This window comes from Tursiops truncatus, chromosome 2, assembly GCF_011762595.2.
Source record: "Tursiops truncatus isolate mTurTru1 chromosome 2, mTurTru1.mat.Y, whole genome shotgun sequence".
Lineage (NCBI taxonomy): Eukaryota > Metazoa > Chordata > Mammalia > Artiodactyla > Delphinidae > Tursiops > Tursiops truncatus.
The window spans coordinates 24,057,343-24,081,211 of NC_047035.1; the positions used below are offsets into that span (position 1 = coordinate 24,057,343).

At 41.4% G+C, this 23,869-nt stretch overlaps 1 protein-coding gene and 1 long non-coding RNA gene across 25 annotated transcripts in view; both read right to left on the reverse strand.

Annotated features, from left to right (window-relative positions):
• NRXN3 (neurexin 3) overlaps window positions 1–23,869 on the reverse strand; it is a 1,624,030-nt gene that overhangs the window by 776,014 nt on the left and 824,147 nt on the right. The window lies entirely within an intron of this gene.
• LOC141277821 (uncharacterized) overlaps window positions 20,427–23,869 on the reverse strand; it is a 42,268-nt gene continuing 38,825 nt past the window's right edge. The window contains exons 2-3 of one of the 2 annotated variants that reach the window (XR_012329674.1): window positions 22,356–22,555; window positions 20,427–20,658 (exon numbers count right to left, since the gene is read on the reverse strand). This is a non-coding gene — a long non-coding RNA (uncharacterized lncRNA). Of the gene's footprint in view, window positions 20,659–20,908; window positions 20,945–22,355; window positions 22,556–23,869 lie in introns of those variants that run through there. The other variant, XR_012329675.1, reaches the window with a different exon arrangement.

Consider the following 23,869-nt stretch of genomic DNA (forward strand, 5'->3'; position numbering starts at 1 on the left):
AAAGACTGGTCTTTGATAGGACCAAAGAGGGAATGAGTGTTCAATAGCAATTGTGTGCGATAGGAAGGAATGGCACAGAAATAGAATCCTTCAATACATCCTGGCTTAGCTTTTAAAGAAAGGTTGGTAATAGTTGCAAAGCGAAGGGACTAAGAAGAAAAGGCTTCACTTAATGCAGTCTGTATTGCAAAGAGTTTTCCAGTTTCTTTAAGGCTCTAAGGCACACATAGAGGTCTGGTAACATCTATCACAGAGATTAACTAGGACTCCCATTTGAGCATTGATCTAATTCACACCCAGCAGGAGGAAAATGCTGGTCTAATCTGCAATTTTCTTACACGGTCCGATGAGACGTCTGTAAGAATAAACGCCGATTTGCCTCTAAGATATACACCTGGAGCCAGGGACCTATGGAAAATAGTTAAAGGCATGTCAATATTCTCTTTGATTCTGAAATCTATCTGTAAAATTAATACTTGGGATCCCTAAAATTGTTTCTATGGTCTAGAGTATCTCCAGAAGAGGGGGTAGAACTCTGTTGACTGTAGACAGCATGACTTCCAGCTTAGAAAATAACATATAGATAGGCTCATAGTGGAATGTCAACACATACTGACCGCGCTGGAACAACAGGGGAGGAAGGGGACGTGGGGAGACAGAGTATAAGGGACAATCATTTTAGTCACTGAATAGTGACTCTTCACCAGAGTGAACTCCTCAACCCAGCAACAACAATACGAGTAACTGGTAGTCCTTAAGAGTAACCAAGCATTTGCACATGCTTTATCTCACTTGGTTCTCATTACGGCACTATGAAATTAGCCTAATTATCGGCTAGGTCAAACTGGTGGACACGTTCAAGGTTGCAAATGATTTTGCGTTAGAAGAGAGACTTGATTTTATGTTCTCAAACCACACTAACTGTATTCTTTCCGTTATACTACACTATGACATTAGCTTCATGTTCCAGCCCAAACCACTCAATTCTTACTTGGGCTTGGAGATTTATGAACCACCCAATGATTTTTAAAAAACAAAAGCAAAACTAAAAACATTATCTCCAGTCAGTGCCATCTGCTCCACAGCCAAAACCTGGAAAGTTTTGGAGAAGATCAGGACACCACTGATAACTACCTTAACAAGAGTGCAAATGCTAGCTGCCTGTTTCTTCCTCAGTAGAATCTTTGGGACTGGCAATCTATCTAGAATGGCTTGTAGAAGCACATATCGGTACCTATATTACATATGTTTATCAGCTTCACAGACATTCATAAAAGTCAGAGAAACATTTTTCTCCTACTATCCTGCATTGGGTCTAAATGACGGTTAAAAGAAAAATCAGAAACCACCAGTCACTCAAGAATGGCAGTAACCCATCTCCCACACAACAGTTAGAGTACATCTTGGATGAGTGATAATCAAGGGACCTGCCATGACCTTCTGAAATCAGAAAGGAAATCATAAGGCAGTTACTTTATTATCTATCTACATATCTATCTATACATTCATAAGCTCACCCATCTATTCATCCATCCATCCTTCCAAATTTGATTTCACTGTTAATTCAATGGTTGGGGGCCAACTGCTAATGATAATACATGAAAAAAGAAAGTGACTTTTATTTCTCTGTCAGTTTTTTTTTTTTTAAGTCTTTATTGAATTTCTTACAATATTGCTTCTGTTTTATGTTTTGTTTTTTTGGCCCCGAGGCATGTGGGATCTTAGCTCCCCAACCAGGGATTGAACCTACACTCCCTGAATTGGAAGGCAAAGTCTTAACCACTGGACTGCCAGGGAAGTCCCTCTGTCGTTTTTAAACTGCACTTCTCCCACTGAATTGGAAAAGTGTTGAATTGGAAGAGCGTTGAAATTCAGTATTGAATAGAGCATCTGAGAAGCCACCTAAGAAGCATACTCAGAGAAACCTGATTAGGTTTTCAAGGATTCCAACTTTCCAAAGTTCTCAAGTTCACAGAAGAATAAAGAAGCCAGAGAACCAATAGATCAGCTTAGAATGTTAATGAGTAGAAAGAATTTAACACTGATTGCTCTAGGGCAAGAGCATTTCCTACACACAGACCTAAAACAATGCTGTTACACCATCAAACTGAGCCCCACCCTGTGTTTTTGCCCTGCCCCTGAGACTTCATGTCTACATACACACCTCCAAGAAGGATACTGAAAACCTTTGTAAATGACTGTGATTTATTTTTTCCATGACAGGACCTAAATTCATCCACAATAAATGTATTTGTGCAAATAGCTATAATAATTGCTATTATTAGGACAATTTATTTAAAACTGGATGAGTTTTGCTATTGCTATTGTTTTTCATTTGAGGTTTAGTTAACTTATTTCCCCTGTCAGAAAAAAGGAAGGCAAAAAAAGAGGGGAAAGTGTATTCAGGTACGGAATAACAGCAAGGAAAAAGCAAATTTTTCAATTCCAACTGCCTGATTACATGCAACTGTCTCTAAGAAGGAAAATAATAGAGAAACACACAAGGGGAGAAAAATGTGGAAATACATTATTAACAAAGCCCTGACTGTGGCTGGAGTGTTGTCCAAGGTTTTCCAAGAGATACTGAAGGAACTTTAATTACTCAAGGCTACCAAACATCAGAGAGCCATGATTTGTTTCCTTTTAAACATTCAGCTGACAAGGAGGGGCGCTACAGTCAAGAGTGGTGCTTTGTGTTGAGAGCGCTTCTAAATTTGCCATTTCCCTTTGTTCTCCTTTTTTTTTTTTTTTTGAGGAGTAGAGAGGAACCCTACCCCTTCCCTTTACCATACAATCTGAGGATCAATGTTTCAGATTAGAATCACACAGAGTTGTGTTTGTTTAACTGTCAAGGGCATTATGGAAACTGACAGTCAAATTACCAATTTATGGGAAGCCTGTTGTTATTCAGAACAAACACAGGAGGCTTGTGTATAATGCAGTGGCCAATAAGAGGGTCATCACATGCTTCCTAATTTGTTGACAGTGATTTGCCAAGTGAATGAAATCCAACACATACAAAACACTATGTCTAGAGCAAAGGAAAAGAGGTAGAGATGGAAGGATACATACAGAATACAGAAGTTAACTATCATATCCCGCTTATCCTGAACAGCTCTCTTACAAATTATCATATTGTTTTCTCTTGTCATAGAGCTTTCATCTATGACAATTCCAAACACATGATAGAAGAGGTCCTGAGGTTCCATGTCCTGCGATCATTGTCTAAAATTATAAATCTATCACATTCTCCAGGCTGGAAGCAAAATGCCCTCCTAGTTGTCCATTATGATAATTTTTTTAAAATGGCAATAATGTGTTGTTCATCATTGTTTGTTTGCTCTTTAGTTCTTCTAGGGCATATACCCAGAGAAAACCATAATTCAATAAGAGTCATGTACCACAACATTCACTGCAGCTCTATTTACAATAGCCAGGGCATGGAAGCAACCTAAGTGTCCATGGACAGATGAATGGATAAAGAAGATGTGGCACATATATACAATGGAATATTACTCAGCCATAAAAAGAAACAAAATTGAGTTATTTGTAGTGAGGTGGATGGACCTAGAGTCTGTCATACAGAGTGAAGTAAGTTAGAAAGAGGAAAACAAATACCATAGGTTAACACATATATATGGAATCAAAAAAAAATGGTTCTGAAGAACTTAAGGGCAGGACAGGAATAAAGACGCAGACGTAGAGAATGGACTTGAGGGGACATGGGGAGGGGGAAGGGTAAGCTGGGATGAAGTAAGAGAGTGGCATGTACATATATACACTACCAAACGTAAAACAGACAGCTAGTGGGAAGCAGCCACATAGCACAGGGAGATCAGCTCGGTGCTTTGTGACCAGCTAGAGGGGTGGGATAGAGAGGGTGGGAGGGAGATGCAAGAGGGAGGAGATATGGGGATGTATGTATATGTATAGCTGATTCACTTTGTATAAAGCAGAAACTAACACACCATTGTAAAGCAATTATACTCCAATAAAGATGTTAAAAAAAATGACCATAATGTGTCATAATTTAATCACCAGGGCCCAGATACTGGTACCCCAATGTCACTTTCAGGGAAAGTTCCTGGAAGTTTCAATGCCCACAGAATAAACACTAAAAAATAACAGGGTCACATCAGAAAAGCAGTCTCTTCTCTGACCATTCTATAAAATTTTAACCTCCCAATCTTTATCCCTTTTCCCTGCTTTATTCTTTTTGCAGAATTTAGCACCATCTAATAAGTTATATAACTTATTTACTTTGTTAACCACTCCCAAACTCCCCCCAAAAAGAAAATTCCACAAAGATAGGGAGTTTTGTCCATTCTGTTCAGCTCAGCAAATAGTTACTGAATTAATTAATGACTGTCTTCACTATAGAGCTAAACTAATTTGGGCAAAGGGAGAAGATAAAGATAGAGAAGAGAGATGAAGAAGATATAATCAAGGCAGTGTTAGAAAAGAGTTGGTCAGGCGCACAAACTGCTCGTGGATTTCCGATCCTCGCTCTATATTTTCATCTACTGTTTTACTGATGCCATTTCTTCTCACAGTCTAACACTTTCATTTTAGCCAAGAGTCCCAGCAAAAGGAGTTCTTTGCCCTGGAGGGAAATTCAGTCTGTGCTTCTATTCATCCTCCCCTTATCCGTGGGAACCACATCACAGAAAGTTATGCCATGTTAGAGTCCCTAGAATATAACACAGCAACTCTCCTGTTATTAAGATGTTAATCACTCACTTTAAAGGCTTTGAGAACCTGCACCCCATAAGGCCGTTCCTCCTCTCTCTTCTTCCCTGCCCTTTCCCTGAAATCTCCCATCAACTTGAATAGCATAACTGAGAATCCAGCTGAAAAATAGGCAACGCTGAATAATTCTTCACCGGAGCAGGATTATTTGGATATACTCTCACGGTGCATGCACACTCGGAATATTATTAAACTACATATTTATTGGTATGTAGCATGCTTTCCTTTTTGTCAAAGTTCATTCTAAATGACTCACCAACTAAAACACAAATAAAACAAACACACAGAATAAAACATCTGGTACCCCCAGAAAAGTAAATGCTAATATACTATGTTAATTCAACCAAGAAGTAGAGACTTTAAATGTGAAGAAGCCAAGAAAAATCAAATTTATGCTTCCCACTGTCCCCATAACAACTAGGCTGCATATGCACATTTGTTAAGACATAAATATAAGGTAGCAGACATGATCTAGAGTTAAATAGGCAACTTAGAGAGCAGTGCTGTCTTTGACTCAGCATGTGACCATGATGAAACGTTATCAATGTTGAAAGTCTCATTCCTTCCTTCTCCTCCATTTTTTTTTCAGGAAGACATTTAACTCAGAAATTGTAGAAGTTAAAAAAAAGAAAGAAATGAAGAAAGAGAGAAAGAAATTGTAGAATTTATAAACCCTTTTGTCCAGCAGGTTTACAGTTAAAGTATTTTTATGATAAAATCATTTCCTATGTGATTAAATTAAATGGACATTCTAAAATAAGTGTGCCTTGAACAATGAAAAACCTGCATTGGAAAGTATAATGAAAGAACCAGGGACAAATGAGAGAGAAACTCATACTTCATTTCCAGGAATCCATAGATATTTTTCCAAGTCTCTGTTTTCCTTTGGGTTTTTTAAGGAAAATTAAGGTACCTAGAGAGGGTAAGGATTTCCAGAGGGATTGGATTGTATTTGAGTGGCTTCCGATCCTTCAATATGTTCACAGCCTCATATCTGTTCTCCCACCATCATTTCTCTATACTTCAGCCTACTTTAAACAGAGTTAGAATTATCATCTGTGGGCTTCCCTGGTGGCGCAGTGGTTGAGAGTCCGCCTGCCGATGCAGGGGACGCGGGTTCGTGCCCCGGTCTGGGAAGATGCCACATGCCGCGCACGGAGCATCTAGGCCCGTGAGCCATGGCCACTGAGCCTGCGTGTCCGGAGCCTGTGCTCCGCAACAGGAGAGGCCACAACAGTGAGGGGCCCGCGTACCACAAAAAAAAAAAAAAAAGAATTATCGTCTGTAAGAAATATTTTTTGTCACTTCATGTTATTGGTTGAACTATGTCCCCCCTGCAAATTCATATGTTGAAGTCCTAAGCCCCAGTACCTCAGAATGTGACCTTATTTGTGGTTAGAATCCTTATAGAGGTAATCAAGTTAAAATGAGGTCATTAGGCTGAGCCCTAATTCAAAATGATTGGTTCAGAAAGTAGAAATCAGAACACAGCATGCACACACACAGAATGCCACAGGAGCATCCAGGCAGAGGTCAGGGTAATGCAACCATCAGGTAACAGCTGTACAAGACAAAGAATACCAAAGATTACCAACAGCAACCAAAGGAGACAGCATGGACCAGATTCTTCTTTACAGTCCTCAGAAGGAACCAACCCTGCCAGTACCCTGATCTCTGACTTCCAGCCTCCAAGACAATATGTTTCTATTGTTTAAGGCACCCAATCTGTGGTACTTAGTCACAGCAGCCCTCACAAACTAATACACTTCACTTTCATTTATAACATCCCTTGGCTCCTAGTAAAAATGCAAATTCTCTGGTCTAGGCTATATGGTCTTGATTACTTAATCTTCTATATGAGATTACTTAATCTTCTATATGAGACACCTCAGTCCCCCAAATTCTAGCAACCTTAACTTTCCAGTCTATTCCATGACCTTACAAAACTCAGTGCCAATGCATATAATATTGTCCTACCTGTCCCTTTCCTTTCTTCCCTGGCACAATCTTATCCATCTCTCAGGATCCAAATCAAATGCCACCCCTCTGAAGAATGTCCAGTCTATCAGGAACCTAGCCATCAAAATCACAAAGCTGAAAGAAAGAAGCATGATGCAGAACAGTGCAAACAGCATCGTACTACGCAAGTAAACTGAAGAAACTATATAAAAATATCCTAGGCTGAGTTTTCTCTAGACACATATATGTGCACGTAAGTGCAGATTTTAAAAATTACAAGTATCCACGCTGTGATAATTAATTTCATGTGGCAACTTGACTGGGTTAGGGGTACCCCATTATTTGTTTAAACATTATTCTGGGTGTATCTGTGAGGGTGTTTCTGCATGAGATGAACATTTGAATTGGTGGACTGAGTAAAGCCGACCTCCCTCCCCCAGTGAGAGTGGGCCCCCTCCAGACAGGCAAGGGCCGAAACAGAACCAGAGGCTGAGCAAGAGAGAAAGTGCTGTCTCTACCCGACAGTCTTGAGCCGGGGCACTGGTCTCCTCCTGCTTTCAGACCTAGATGGAACTTACACCTTTGGCTCTTCTGGTTCTCAGGCCGTCAGACTCCAGATCTTGAGACTTCTCAGCCTCCATATCACATAAGCCAATTCCTTACCATAAATTCCCAGCTACAGATATAGTATGTAGATATAAAAATATATCTCCTATTTTTTTTTCTGTTTCTCTGGAAAACCTTGACTAATATACACACCAAACTCAAAATAGTGATTTCGGGGACTTCCCTGGTGGCGCAGCGGTTAAGAATCTGCCTGCCAATGCAGGGGACATGGGTTTGAGCCCTGGTCCCGGAAAATCCTACATGCTGCGGAGCAACTAAGCCTGTACACCACAACTACTAAGCCCGTGCACCACAACTACTGAAGCCTGCGCGCCTAGACCCTGTGCTCTGCAACAAGAGAAGCCACCGCAGTGAGAAGCCCGCGCACCGCCACAAAGAGGAGCCCCCGCTCGCCACAACTAGAGAAAGCCCGCGTGCAGCCATGAAGACCCAAAGCAGCCAAAAATAAATTAAAAAGAAAATAGTGATTTCTTTGGGGATTTGGGGGGATAGAATATAGTTGAGGTGGAAGCACATGAGGACAGTTTAACTTCATACTTTTTTAAGAGAAGAAAAATATACCTATATGCTGCTTTACAAACTATTAATAGTGGTTGATTCTAGGTAATGGGAAAACTACTATCCTCTTTGTAATTTAGTAAATTTTCTTTTTAATTTTTCTTTAAAGTGGAATAGTAAGTCCAGTCCTTAAAGATAGAGGAAGAGAAGAAAGGATGTTTAGTGTTAAAAAAAACAAGACAACAGACTCCAAATGGAGTCAATTATGTGAAGCCCCATGTCACCAAACAGAGACTTAATCATAATTTTGGCTCTCCCAGAAATGGAATCTTGAAACAGTCTATCAGGAATCACCAGATCAGCACTAGTTAGGTCATCTGCCTGATAGACTCCTGCAACCCCTAAAGGAAAGTAACTCTGTAATAACCAACCTACTTTTTTGCCTAGAATAACTTCCTGTAACTGCTCCCTTCTACCTGGTAGCCTTTCATTTTGTACAGATCCCTGAAGCTCCTTTCTATCCATTAGATTGGATGCTGCCCAATTCGAGTTGATTTTTGCTCAAATAAACTCTTAAAATTTTTAATATGCCTCAGTTTATCTTTCAACGTTAGGAAGCCATCTGGAGAGCAAGAAATACCTTTAGGAATTTGATCAGCCAAAGACACCCTCCTTTTCCCGTATCCTCAGTGGTCTTCCTCCTGTGCATTCCCTTGGGATTCTTCTTGCAAGGATAGATGGAACATATTTCATCCCTAGGAAGACTGTAGTGACTCCCTAAACTCCTGTATCTCTTTTAGTTTATTAACAACATTGAGAAGAAACTTTGTGCCCTTGTAAACCTGGTCTTTATGAAGACTTTACTTTTACTTCCTAGCTGGCATCGTGGTGCTGCTTTGAAAGAAACTGTCATGTGGAAAATAGGAACCCTGGGTTCTACTCACGGCTGTGCCACTCTCTCCACGTTTGACCTGGTGATTCTCTCCCAGATGAAAACCACCAATGATCATGAGAAATTGATTAAGTAGCTTAAGATGCCTTATAAGCTTATATAAACACAAGCAATTTACCTTTTAATTCATTAGGAATTCATCTTGTCTTCCTTTAGTTTTACATAAATAATCAGAATACTTATAGAGTCATGTATACGTCCTCACACACAGGTTTTTATGAATATGTGGAACAAGGAAACATGTATGTAGGCCAAGATAAATAATAGGAACATATACATATTTTGAAGAGTGGATTCAAGTGAAAAAAATTTCAGGAATAAAATATTATTCCTATATCCATTTCCTCATTTTTTAAATCAATATACAAAAAGGACCTACTATTCCAAGATGTTAAACTGTTTTATTTGGCTTCCTTAAGGGTAATATTATAGAAGTCCCTCTATCTTGAGCAAACATAAATAGGTTGTGAAACCTTAAAACAGTTTCTTGTTCTTGACTTTTTCTCTTCCCATCAGCTTGTATTCAAAGATGGCACAAGCTTGTTTGTGACACATCACTTTGTCACCTTGGAAATGCCTGTGACGATGTGGCAAAATATCTTTCAAACAAGATTTCCTATGGGTTCTGAACTGCAAGAAGTAGGTTTTGTTAATATAAAAGGTAGAATAATTGTCAATTCATTGTTTGCCTAACCTCCTTACCTTAAAGGATAACTGCATTTGGGTCCCTTTCCTTTCAAGGTTGTGTAAATTCTCAACAAAGGAATTAAGTGTTTGGAAGCTGAGAGTTTACTATGACATTCAAACCAGAATCTATTCAACAGAAACAAAACCAAGTGCAAATGCACATCCTTAGCTGAATACACCAACAGTATGCTTCCTCATTTATCACAAAAGATAAACTGTGTTAAAAGTCACCTAAATTGTCACTTAGTCCTCCCCGCTTCCTCAAAATATATGCTATACAAATTATTGCCTTTAAGGGAGTAATTTCAGGTTGTTCACCTCAGAATCATTGCTGTGAATTGTTATTATGGTAAAACCAATTTTCACTGCAAGAATTCACAAAACCCGGAGACTTGGGGGTTTTTGTTTCGTGTTTTATATTTTTCTCTTGTACAGAAAAAAAAAAAAAAAAATTGAATAGAGACAGAGAAACAAACATGAGAGTATTACAAAACCTTTGATTACTCTAATTACACCTAAAAGGAAAATAAGACCCCTCCTCTTGGTACCAGAAGTAGGAATAATTAAAGAAAAGGAAGGAAGATAGAAAGCTATAAACCATTGTTAACTGGTCTGCAGGGCCACCAGAGAAGGTGTTGTGCCCTGATAAAAGTGACTCCTTATTGCATTTTCTCCCCAACACCTGAAGAGCAAGCCGCCTCCTCTCCCTTTCGCCCCTGGTCTTATAACTCATTGTGGAGTTGTTCTCAAATGTATTACTACCCTCCTGGGCGGCCTGTGTCAGTAAGAAAGACATTCCTGGAAACTCTGTCATTTGGAAAGAGAGTGAATTGTGAATGGTCACCTTCTTAAGGGAAGTCACAGAGAAAACTGGAGCTTTGTAAATGTTTTAATTACAATTTCCCTCATTGAATTGAACCCACTGAGCATAATGAAAGAAAGAAAGGATGTAGGTGTGGAGGGAGGGACAAGCATAGAAAGGGAATTGGCAGGAGATTTCAGCCTGGACCCTGCAGGAACCAGCTGCTTGCCGCTCCAAACAATGAAAACCCTTGCGTGTAATTAATTCCAGAGATCAAAAGCCTGCCTTGTTTTTCCACGTAATGGGGAAGCACTGTTCCTGATGGGACCCCTTGAAGATACCAAGTAGCCAGTGGCTAAATCAAGCAATTTAAAAATTATGGGCATTTTGCTAAATAAATGAGCATGCTTCAGTGGTGACAAAGAGGATCTCCAAACAGCTCCTTACTTATTTATTTGCTTGTGTGTTTCACCTTAGGACAGAGAATGCTCAGCTGAGCAGAGCTGGGGTCTCTGGGTGAAGTGTGATAGATTAGCTCAAGTCAACTGAAACAACAGCTATCACTCTTCTGCCCACTCTTGCTGGTCCGTGGACCATGGAGGCGGGGAGGGGCATGGGGCCAGAGGGCACTGGCCATTCTCTTCTAAAGGTAACAGGGTGAGCTGGGACAAGGACACGCACAGCTCATGTATAACCCAGTGTGGTTAGCACAGAGAAAAGGGGGGTAATTCTTGACACAGCTCTTGTCACGGAGGGGAGATGTCCTCCAGAGAGCAGGCCGGGCCCACTTCTAGGTGCCAGCTCACTCTTCAGAGGATATCATCTCTGCACAGCTTTCCACTGCAGCTTGAGTAAGAGCCAAACTTCTGAGCATGGTCCCCCATGCAAGCCTCACCTTGAACCTTGCTCCCTGGGCTCCAGCCACGCTGGCTTCATCTCACATCCTCATCACATCCCCTCATGCTATGGGTGCTTCCCACACTCTTCTCTATGACTGTGAGGCCCTTTTCTCCCTCTCCTGGTTAACTCTGCTCATCCTGAAGATGGCTGTCCACGGCTACTTCCTCAGACAAGCGCCTCCTGACCTTCTAGATTCCATCACATCTCTGAATTGAGCAGCACCAAGTTCAATCACTGTGTGGCCCTCATCACTGCTGCAAATGCACTTTTGCTTGTGAGGGGATTTGATTAATGTGTGTCGCTCCCTCTAGGATATATGCCCCACATGAACAAAGACAACATCTCTCTTTACACACCGTCACGGCCCCAGCCTTAGCACATAGGAGATGCGTAATAAGTTCTTATTGGATAAGTAAATTAGGGAGCTCCTCTCCATTGCAGATCATTTCTAATTTTCTGGTTTCTAAAAAAAGGAGAGTCAACTGTACATACAGACCACTGAGTAGATGTTTGATTGTCCATCACTAATTATTATGACCCTATGGTGGACAATGGTACAGACAGACTAACAAGGCCAGAGCATGTCACACAGTATCTTGGGTAATCACTGATGCACAGCGAGCACACACTTTCCTCCCAGTCCTCTGTAAGAGGGGACTGCCAGGGACTCTGCCCATAACCCAGTAGAAGAGTTATAGCAGAAGCTATAATACAACACACTCATAGAGATATGGGGAAGGTGTAAGAGGAGGTTACAGGGGAAAAAGGGAGGAAATTTCATCCTATTACAAATCTAAGAGAGAGATCTCATAATCCTAGTATTACAGGAAACTTAGGTGCAGAGAAGTTAGGCAACTTACCCACACAAAATTGACATGCTGTTGAGTGAGAACTCAAAATTCGGTTTCTCAAATCCTCAAAACCAAATTATCTCCATCACAGCATCAGGGCTCCTTTTGGTCATAGGATTTCCCCAGCATTTGCCACTGTAAAGAACCTAAAGTTTTTGGCTACACGCACAAAGTAAAAGAAGTTACTTTATCATTCATAAACCACTGGAACAGAGATGGAGGTGGGAAACTGGCATCCTGATGTGTGGGCAGTTTCCACTCACATTTAATGAGCGTGTACCATGGGGCAGGGTCTGTGCTTTAGAGAAAGAAACTTAAATGCCATGAAATCAAAGTTCCTACAGACAGCTCATGATGTCGAATCTCTTGCTTTCATTTCAAGGCTATTTTCGCTCTTGAGTTCCAAGTAAAGATTCTCTCCTCCAACAGAACTTGTGTGGGACTCTGACCTACCTCAGAAGTACACCAAGAGGCACTAAAGCCCTGGCAAGCACTCAAAGCCCCTGGTTCCAGAGAGTCTGGGGCATATTTCAAACGTGTTGCTTAGTGCTTTTAGCTGTCTCAACAGCAAGGGAACTGGTCCCCAGGGTGAAATCTGCGGGTTCACTGAAGAAATAACACATATTTGATCTGTGTCTCCTAAAACCTGAAAGCCAAGGCCAGAGGGAAGTGAACTGGGTTTACTGGTGCTTGTGCGGAAATTGGGAAGTACACAAGAGCTGTCCGACTCAAGACGTGGGATTCAGAACGGGAAAGCATCTGGCACTGAACCTCACCCTCTGTTCATCTCAAGTCCACTAGGCTAATTGCTCCGTTCTTTTTATTCCTCCTCCTCACATCACCTCCCGTCCAGTAGAAGTTGTAAGAATTAACAAGAATTAAACAAAAGGAAGGCTCTCTTGCGACCTGAGTCAGAAAGCCGAAAAAGCTGACTTGAGAGTGAAGCCCCTTGTAGCTACACTGAAATGAAAATAAATAACTAGAGACCAGATACGGATCCACACAGAAGCAGAACAAGTATCTACCTAGAGGTTTTGACTCGAGTAGGACCTAAGGACAGCCTTCCTATTGCAGAACAATGCCCTCCTTAGCTTGATCCACTAGGGATATGATGAAGGAATGAAAGATGATACTACAAAAGGAGAGAAGGACAAGTGTGAAGTATCATCTACTTTATTTCTCTTGAGGCCATTCCTGAGAGAGACACCTTGGTATATCTAAGACTTTTTTGTACGTACTATGACAATTATGACAACAGCATAGGAACTGGCTGTGGTTTCTCATGTCTAGAATAAAAGAATCTTGGAATTAGAAGGAACACTCAGATACAAGTCTCACCCAGTGTAAGAGTCCCGCATTCCAATATCCAAGAAAAATAGTTATCCCAGGGGCTCTCTCTTTTCTCTCAACAAATGTGTCCTCTCCTGATTCCTTTTACGTCCCTCCCAAGCTTGTCTTCAACTGGCCATTTATTTACCTGTGCACTTATCAGCCCTTTAATCTTCTGCTGAATCTGGCTGGTCATTCTCCAATGCTGGAGCAAACCAATTCCTCCTTTCTTTGCTTCCTGTTCCTGGGCTCCCTGATACTGTTGGAGAAATGTTCACAGCTGTGCTGATCATTACTATTTAATGGTTTCCAATCTCAGTTTGAACCATAACAATCCTTTCATTCACCCCTGTTAAATTCCCTACAGCAGATGTTCTAAACTTGTTTCTATTTTTTTTCCCAGCCCATACCTCTCTACAAATCCTTTCCTTCATATTCTACTTCAGAGAAAATGTGGAGTCATCAGGCATCAGCTCCCTCAATTTTCCTCTCTGCTATCTCCAAAGATTCATATTTTTACCTGTCTGAAAGGAAGACAATTCCCAATTGCTCTACTTCTGATCTTTCCGTTTTATGCCTCATTCCATACCTGTGGCTTCATCAATGATCATTCTCCTCATCTCAATATATAATCAATTCTACTCCATTAAAAAAAAAAAAAAAAAGTACCACCTTTCTTTAACCTTGCTTCATCCTTGGAACACAATTGCCTCTCTCCCTCCCCTTGCTGCCAAACTTACCAGAAGAGCAGTCTACAATTGCTCCATTCACTGACTTCTGCTCACTGCCCAGGACACAGCAACCTGAAACCTTGACAGCTCTTCTCCTTAGAGTGTCCTCTAGAGGTCATCAGAAGCCCCTACCTTTTAGAACCGATGGCCTCACCATTTTCCTTGTGCATAATGTGCCAAAAGGATCTTTCTTCTTAAAGCTCTCTCCCCTCTTTTTTGTTTTTTTTTTTTTTTTTGCGGTACGCGGGCCTCCCACTGCCGTGGCCTCTCCCGTTGCGGACCACAGGCTCCAGACGCACAGGTCCAGCGGCCACGGCTCACGGGCCCAGCCGCTCCGCGGCATGTGGGATCCTCCCGGACCGGGGCACGAACCCACATCCCCTGCAACGGCAGGCGGACTCTCAACCACTGCACCACCAGGGAAGCCCCCACTCTCTCCCCTCTTGGTCTTGGTGATACTCCTCTTGGCTCATTCTAAAGCCCATCTTTTTTGGTCATCCTCCTCACTCGTCCCTAATGTTACTTAGGATTCCATCTTTGGTCCCTGTTCTCTACAATGACTCTTAAAACATTTTGTTTTCAGTACCATCATGGGTGCTAGGGCATGAAGTGGCATATCTGTAGGGGTTAAACCCACATTAATTAAAACACAAGCACTATGACAGAAAAGCAATGTTTTCTGACGTCTGAAAACACAGCCACAGTTACTACCTTATGTACTTGATTACTCTTTGTAAACAACCAAATCGTCACTGGGCTCTAGGTTAACATCATGTTTTTATCTCTCTTCGTCTTTTGTATCTTGCTTGATAATATACTGCATCACCTCCTCAGGCATGACTATGGCATCATGAATCCTCAGATATAGAAGAAAGAAAGGCTGTATATCAAGTAAGATTTGATTGCCCACTCGAGAAAGATTAGCAGTGTATACAGACTAGTGTTCAACTCACTTGGAAAAATTTGTATTCATAGCTTCAATAATCACCTTAAAACATACAAGGCAGGGCTTCCCTGGTGGCGCAGTGGTTGAGAGTCTGCCTGCCGATGCAGGGGACGCGGGTTCGTGCCCCGGTCCGGGAAGATCCCACATGCTGCGGAGCGGCTGGGCCCGTGAGCCATGGCCGCTGAGCCTGCATGTCCGGAACCTGTGCTCCACAACGGGAGAGGCCACAGCGGTGAGGGGCCGGTGTACCGCAAAACAAACAAACAAAAAGAAACCATAAAAGGCAATGACAGTCTTTGGAACATAACAGATCAAATATATACAGTGTGGAAAAAAATTTAACCAAAAACATAACACAAATATCCAAGTGTTTGTTTTCATTTAGAAAGTATGAAGAGCTGGCTGCACAAACTAACCTTCCTACACGGTAACATTCTATTAGAGCTGAGCAGCACTGCCTTGTGGAAAAGGTATTTGCTTTACAATTTTCCACAGTCCTCAGTACTCCTTATTGTCTTATGCCTTGTCCACTTCACTTATTTATAATATCTGCCTATCTTCTGAGGACTTTTGCTTTGATGATTCTTGCTTATACTGAAAACTCCACAAATATTACCCCAGCCCTGACTATTTTGTAAGCTCTAGATTCATAGTTCCAAGTGTTTCCTGGGCAATTCCATGTAGATGTCCTCCCGATACCATACAAATTTTTCCTCTATTTGACTCCTCAGCCAGTTTTCATCACCTCAGCTAATAACTCCTCTCGACCCTGGACAGAATGAGTTTCCATAGTCCTTTGTTCATATCAATAATATGTATTTCACTCACTTTAATTAGCTGTTAGTTATCTCGGGATCTCAGGCTCCTTAAGGGCGGGCTCAGTGTCTTGTGCATTGTTACCCAATCTACAGCACATACAAAGCATTTAAAAATATGTCTCGAATTAAAATGCTTAGACACATTCAGTGATGGATGGTAAACTTAGGCTTTCAATTTTTGGACTATCCTATTGTACTGAAGTTAAAATATATTTCTCCCATTAATCCTTATATGTCATCTGTAAATAAAAAGAATAAATAATCTCCTTCTTCCACAAGACAGCCCTCTAAATACTTTTTAAACTGTTAGATATCCCTGTGGACCCTTGTTCCCAGGTCTCTTGTCTGATTAAAATCTTTTATATCTGTGCTCTTTTATCTACTCTCACTGTCATGACATTAAGTTAGAACCACCATCATTTCTCACCCGGATTACTGCAAAAACCTCCAACCTCTCCCCATAAATCCATACTTATTTTACATATTAAAGTCAAATGAAATCATACTACACCCCTGCTCGAAATGCTTCACTTCTGCAGAGCCCTTAGATAAGGTACAAACTCCTTAACATTTCCAGACCCTTCATGATCCACTCTCTGCTTGCCTCTGCAGCCTTGTGTCTCTGTACTCCCTAACTTGGGCACTATGCTCCAGCCACCCTAAATGACTGCAGTCCCCAAGTCTGCCTTCTCCGAGTTGTTACACATGTTGTTTACTTAGCCTAGGATGCACTCAATGCCAGCCTACCTTTCTCTCCCTAAAATCTATTTATTCAGGACCCCATTCGTTTCCTGGGCTAGGTATGATGGTCCTTCTGTCTCTCCCCACAGCACCTTTTTTCTTTTCCTGTTGTGGTAGAAACATTAACGCATAAATACTGCTCTAGCTCCCCCAATGAGCCATGTGATTTTTCAGGCCTGTTGTATTGTGCGTGAGAAATGTATATAGATTTAATTAGATCATCTTGGATGTTTCCCCGATCTTTCTTCATTTGCCAATGTTTCCCTTAAAACGTGTTATTCAGATCTTACACAATTCCCCCCATGTGGTTAGACCTCTGCAGGGTACGATGAAGAAATGACATCACTTGCTTCAATCACTACGAAGCCAAGATTGATTTAGCTTCAGTTTCTTCATCTGTACAGCAGCAGCAATATCACCTTCCTTTAAAGCTCTGAGGACTGAGGACTAAATAAGATGATGAAAATAGCAACTGGCCCAATCCTGGCAAACAGTAGGTGCTCAAGTAATAACAACCATTATTACAGTGGAGTGTAGCATCACCACGATCTCCCTGTCTTGGAATCGTGTAAGAAGTCGTCTTATGAATAAGAAAGAAGGGGAAAGGATCAAAAAGTTCTATTTTGGTGGAAGGGAAACAGAGGGGCAGTTAACACCTAAGCTGTCTCTATGTGTCCTGAAGGAATAGAAATGGAAGGGGCCACGAGAAGTCACAGTGGTAGGTGGGGATAGTGGAATCCCATATACTAGTGCAACATGGTGCATCTGGGGATGACTGCTAGACACAGCAGCTTGCGAACCACCACTGTATTTACATAAAACATCTACTTCAACTGAACCCTGCAGTTCACAGAAAGTAATCAAAATAACATCTGTTTACATTTCCAGCAAACACTATATTTTGTCCTCTACTTCAGTAGCCTTCAGCAGATAGGAGACTCCTTCAAAAAGGGACTACTCTTGTTTTTTACTATCCCAAACTGCTGCTATCAGACATCCATGGATAAGGCAATTAAGCAGAAAAAACTATTAATAAAAAACTTCAGGGTGTCCAAAAGAAAATTTTTAAGTAGCACTGGCTCTACTTCCAAGTATTCAGAGTAAAATTTCCATGCTGCACTCATAGAATCCTCAGTTCATCCCTCCTCCTGGGGTTCACTCAGGGTCTTGGTTCTCAGCATTTCCAGTGGGATATTCTGACCAGGAAGCCTGCTGAAGTAGGGCTCCTTGCACAGAGGGCGAACACCCAAATGGGAAGTATTAGTGTGAAAAGTTTCTGCTTAAGTCACAAATCCTCTTGTAGGGAATGGAAGCCCTAAGTGCAACGAAGTGGGAGATGGCCATCAGGGAAGCTCTGTAACCGCAGAGCACACACAGAGCCTTGCCATTCATCCAAGACCACGCCTCCTTCATCTCTTGCCTGGACCACTGCAAGAGCCGTGGACCCTTGCATCATGACAGCAAGAGTGATTTTCTTTTACCCTCAGTTGAATTATTTAACTTATTTTGTTTAAAATATTTCCATGACTCTACATTCCAAACTTGGCATATAAGACCCTGCAGCCCTGCCCCTGCCCCACACCGTCCCAACCTCACATGTATCCCCAATTCTACCATAAGCTTTCACCCAACCTGCCTTTCTATTTGAATTGCCCAAGCCTCCATCTCTCTCTTCTCACTCCCAACCTCCTTTTCCTCAGGACCATCACGCATGCTACTTCCTCTGCTAGGAAGCCTGTTAGGTTTCTGCTCTACTCCAGACACAATACACACACACAACACACATACAACACATACAATACTCGTGTTAAAACCATACATACAAACACTCACTTCACCTGCAAGACTTTCTTATATTTTTGGTTTCAGCTTTAATGACCTTTCTTTTGAGAGTCACTTCCTGACCATCCAATATAAAGGAGATAACCCCCATTATTCAATGCTTTATAGCATCTTGACTAAAATCATGAACCCTGGAGCCAGACAGCTCAGGTTCAAATCCCAACTCTGTCACTCCCTAGCTTTGTGGCCTTGGTCTAGTTCCCTAAAGTCCCTGGTTCTTCAGTCTCCTCTCCTTGAAAAGGAGATCACAGTAGCATATGCCTTATATGCTGATTGGAAGACTTAAGTTAATATACAGAAAGTCTTAAAACTGCAGCTGTCATGTATCAAGTGCTGAGCAGATGTTAGGTTAGCTCTCATTCTCAGTGAGTTTAGCTGCTTCAATTTCATATCCACGACTAGATGCAATCCACATGAGAGTAGCATCCTTCTTTGTTTCATTCATTCAGAGATCTCCAGCACCAGCACAGGAAAAGGCACATGGTGACAACATGGCTAGTTTTGAATGAATGGATAAATTTAATTAAATTGGAGAAGTAAAACATGGAAAGAAAAGAACCTTAGCATCTTCTGAAAGAATACTATTCATCACACCCTCCTCTCTTTGTTTCACTACCTGGTACTCAAAGACCAATTGCTTCTGGGCATCCCTGTTAGGTAAGCACATTCGTGCACACTCGAGAAATGACATGGGGGTGGGGGAGTCGATGCAAGGAAGGAAGCCCAGAAAACACTGCAGATGTGGGCTCTAAACAGGCAACCTCTGATCCCTAATGGGCAGGCGAGGTGAATTTTATCTTATCTACTGGGTTTTTGCATCTTGATTGGAGGAGTGACATTCTTTGGGGATAACTGTTCATAAGATAATAGTCTAAGAGACAAAACTATGGCAGAATAGTCCTTTTAGTGTCTAAAAGCTAGGAAAGCTGTGGGCCATCTGGCAGTGGAAAAGCTCCCTACAAAGAGAAACAGCTTATCTCTAACCCTGGGGACACAGAGGTTCAGGCAGGGTTTTCTGTCTCAACCTATTAGGACACAGACTTGTGCAGACTGCAACTCGACCCTCTCTACAAGTCAAAAACCAGTCTGGGGTAACTACGAGAAAGTCAGGAGTAAGTAAATGAGAATTAGCAAGCCTCAGGTGTTCTGGGAACCTGGTATTCCAAATATTCAGCCTTAGTTCTTTGTAACAACATGGACTCTGAGTTTCTTAGCCCAAGCCTTATCTGAGTTTTATCCTAGAAATCATTTCCTCTTCCTAATGAGGGCCTGGATTCCCTAGACACACTTCCCATAATTTTGAAGTTCCAATACATGTACAGAATTCACTTTGGATGAGGAGAATCCAAGCTCTTCAAAATGCCTTAGAGCCACCACTAGGACTTATTTTCAACCTGTCCACACCATGGACAGAGATACAGCAGCTACTCCTATCTCTGTTTAAACCAGTTTTCTTCAAATTTTAAAAAAGTGTGTTCCTCAGAAAGCAAATCTCCACACTCTTACAAAGCTTTAAAAATTAAATAACTTAAAAAGTGACTCAACACAAATCAAAACCAAAACAATTTTAGAAAAAGAAACATTTTTTTTTACTCCAATCACAAGATACCAATGTGAACGCTGACTCTGCTTGCCTGATGCAAACTTTCCCATCCTAGCTAGGGGAGATGGAAGAGCAAGTCCTAGGAAGTTCAGAATCAATCCTCCAGCTCTGCTTTCTTTTTGGAACAAGCATCCCCCCACTCCCTGCCTTCCAGATGTTGCCACCTCCTCTGGGAGGGCACTGCCATCCCTCCCAATGCTGCCCTTTCTTGAGAATTACTGGTTTAAACCACAAAATGTGTCAGGTCACACTGACCAGGGAGAACTTGGAGAAAAGCCAGTTCTTTCGAAAATCGGTTTGATGGCAGCTCCATAAAAATGAAGGTAGTCTGTATCAAGCCAGAGACTTTCCAGCTCAAAAACAGCTAAGTGTAAATCTTTCTCCAGCGAAATTTTATTTAGTGCATTTTCTGTTTAGTGTCTCATCAATTAGAGCTGGACTGAACAAATGCCATTTTATTTCGACATCTCTGCAGTCCTCCAGGGGAAGCAGCTCCTGGGGCCAGCCTGTCCAGGTCCACACTCTTCCCAGCTGTGTGGCCATGGGCAGGTTCCTTTAACGCTGCACACCTCGGTTTCTTCACGTGTAATGGGGGATGCAAAAAATAACACTTTCTCCTCAAGCTGTGAAAATTCAAGTGAAATAAATCACTTTGCGCAGTGACAACTGTCTATTTAATATCACCTGTGATGATACACATTCACTGATCACTCATTGGTTTACTTCACTGAGATTTTAGTTCTTCTTCCAGAGGAAATAAACCTCCTCTACCTCCTCTCCCACAGAGAGGAAGCAGGTTGGAGAGGTGTGGCTGCTGGAAGCAGCATTCTGCATCTCCAGGCTGGCTCTCTCACTTGCAAACTGCATTTGGGGCAGGTTTTTAACCCCCTTATGCTTCAGCATCTGTAACTGTAAAATGGGGAGTCACAATAGTATCCCCAATAGTATAGCAGCACAGCAGGATATCGTGAGAATTAAGTGAATTCATGCATGTAAAACATTCCACAGAGTACTGGGCATGGAGTGCTTACTCCTCAACTGTCAGTTTCCATTAGACTCCTTGCAGTTTGAGAGGATGTTTGTAGTATTTATTTAATACTCCACGCCCAAATGAAACAATGCATTTAAACGTTTCTTAACGGCTGTAACTCCGAATATAGGAGAATCCAAGGAATAAGGAAATCTCTTATGTGATCTGGAACACATGAAGACTGCAGTGGCAATGGCTCAGGGCTGGCAGTCAGCAGATCTGGGAGAGAACAAGCTATGTGACCTTTGGCTTATGTGGTCTGGGTTTCAATTAAGTCAACAGTAAAATGATTGAGCTGCGACCCAGCCCTGAAATTTTATGAATGAACGCATGAATATTTTTAATAGATGTCCTTACGGCTATTTCAAGACAAATGGTATGTACTGCTTATCAGATCCCTGTCTAGTCCTGGTCCGTTTCTTCTCTTTCCTTGTCCCTGCTCTCAGCAGATCCATGTGCCAAGTGCAGCATGGCACATTCTGTAAGTGTGGACTGGGATTTCATCTCTGTTTCAACCACTGTACTGCTATCAATCTGGCAGAGGAATGGGGATGCATCAACTCTTGTTTCAAGTGTTTGCACTGACATTGATTTGAAGTGTGACTAGAAGATTATTTTAATTGGTACCATGACCTCTCTTTTTCACAGGACATTACCATTTTACGACGATGTTAATGAATTGGAGTTTGTAATGTGCATGGAAAAATCTGAATGAAGAGTCCAACTGAAGTGGAAAGGGCCATCAATTCTATTCTACAAGAGATAATCCAGGATGAGACAGGGACAGGAAGGCCAAAGTTCAGAAGCCCAGAAATGAAGGGCAGTTGTAAGAGATTTCCCCTGGAGAGGATTTCACAAAGGAATAATTTAACTAGAGGGGAAGGTACAGGCTTTTAAGAGATGCCCATAATTAATTAAAAGGGCTTTTGTTTACTGTTATGATATTCCTATTGAGACAGGCTGGGACCTGGACCCTTTGCTGCAGTGCTGCAGTGCTTGCCCCTGGACACACCTCTGCTCAAGCAACAAAATACAGAGAAACTATATGGGACTAAAAATAACTGTGTGCATGTGCAGTTGGGGGAAATTCTGGACAAAATGATACAAAAAAACCCATCTGTCACTTCTGAAGAGCCGGGAGCAAAAACAGGGTGTCCGGAGCAAAAGCAGGGTACTGAGCATGCCCCCTGCACTCAACACCACCTAAGGGGTGAGAAAAACACCTAAGCCACCCCTCCGGCCTGACCCCTGGATACACCCCTACCCCATATAAGGAAAGAGCTTGCCCACCTCAGCAAGCAAGCAAGCAAGCAAGGGAACCTGCTGTTTGTTCTCGTTCCGGCTGCTGCAGCAGGGGCCCCAGGAAAGCCTTGCCTGAGTTTCTTGTCTGGCCTCTAGTCAATTTCTATTGATTGGGGAAGGCCAAGACCCCTGGTCGGTATCACTGTTTCTCTGTTTTCTAGATGATGGTCAGCTGCAGAGAAGAAATTCTGATGGAGGAAAAGAATATAATAATCTGGGCTCAGAATGATTTTAAGTATACAACTGGGTGAGTTTTAACAAATCAATATATCCATGAAACCAACACTCTTATCAGGATAGAGAACATTTCTACTAACCCAGAAAGCTCTCTCATGCCCCTTCTTTTCAATCCCCACCCCTCATGGTTGCTCCATGTTATGATTTCTAATGCAGATTGGTTTTGTCTGTTCTTGAACAGGCAAAACCAATTTTTATAATTCCATACATTTTAATTCTATAAAATTTATGGAATTTTTATAATTCCATAAATGGAATTATATAATACATATCCTTTTGTGTTTTTTCTCCCATACAATATACTATTTTGAGACATATATCTTGCATTTATCTGTAGTTCGTTCTATTTTATTGATTATTAGTATCCCATCATATGAAAATAACATATTTTGTTTACCCACTCTCTTGCTGGTGGACACCTGTCCCGTTTCCAGTGTGAGGCTATCATAAAGCTACCATGAATGGTTTTTACATAAGTATTTTTGTGAATATGTATCTTCATCTCTTTTGGATAAAGAAATTTGCTGGGTCTTAATTTAGACAGACTATACTTAGTTGTATTAGAAACTGTCAAACAGCTTTCCAAAGTGGCCATGCCATTCTTCCTCCCTATCTGCTCTGTATGAGAATTCCTGTACTCTCATGCTCACCAATATCTGGTGTTGTCAGTCTTTTTAATTTTAATCATTTTCATGAGTATGAAAGGATACCTCATTGTGATTTTAATTCCCCTGATTACTAAAGATGTGGAGCATCTTTTCATAGGCCTATTGGCCATTTGTGTCCCTTCTTTTATGATATGTCTATCCAATTCTTTTGCCCAATTTTCACTGTCTCTTTATTAGTGACTTGTAGAAGATCTTTATATATTCTGAAGACAGGTTGTTTTCATATGTACCTCTTGAAAAATACTATCTCCCAGTCTATAGCTCACCCTTTAATTTTCTTAAGGATATTTTTTGAAGAGCAGAAAATTTTAATTTTGATCAACACCAATCTACTAGTTAGTGCTTTTGTAGTCTCTCCAAGAAATTGTTGTCTACCACAAGGTCGCAAAGATATTTTCCGATATTTTCTTCTAGAAGCTTTACAATTTTAGCTATGCATAACAAATTAACTTTTTCTCAAGGCTATAACTCAAAACATTTAACTCCTGCCAGGTCTGAATTGCTCCAAAGCGGTCCAGGAGAATAACATTTAGATTATTGTACCAAAACTAAAAGTAGGTGGTTGTTGGTGGTGGTGGGTGTTTGTTGTTGTTGTTT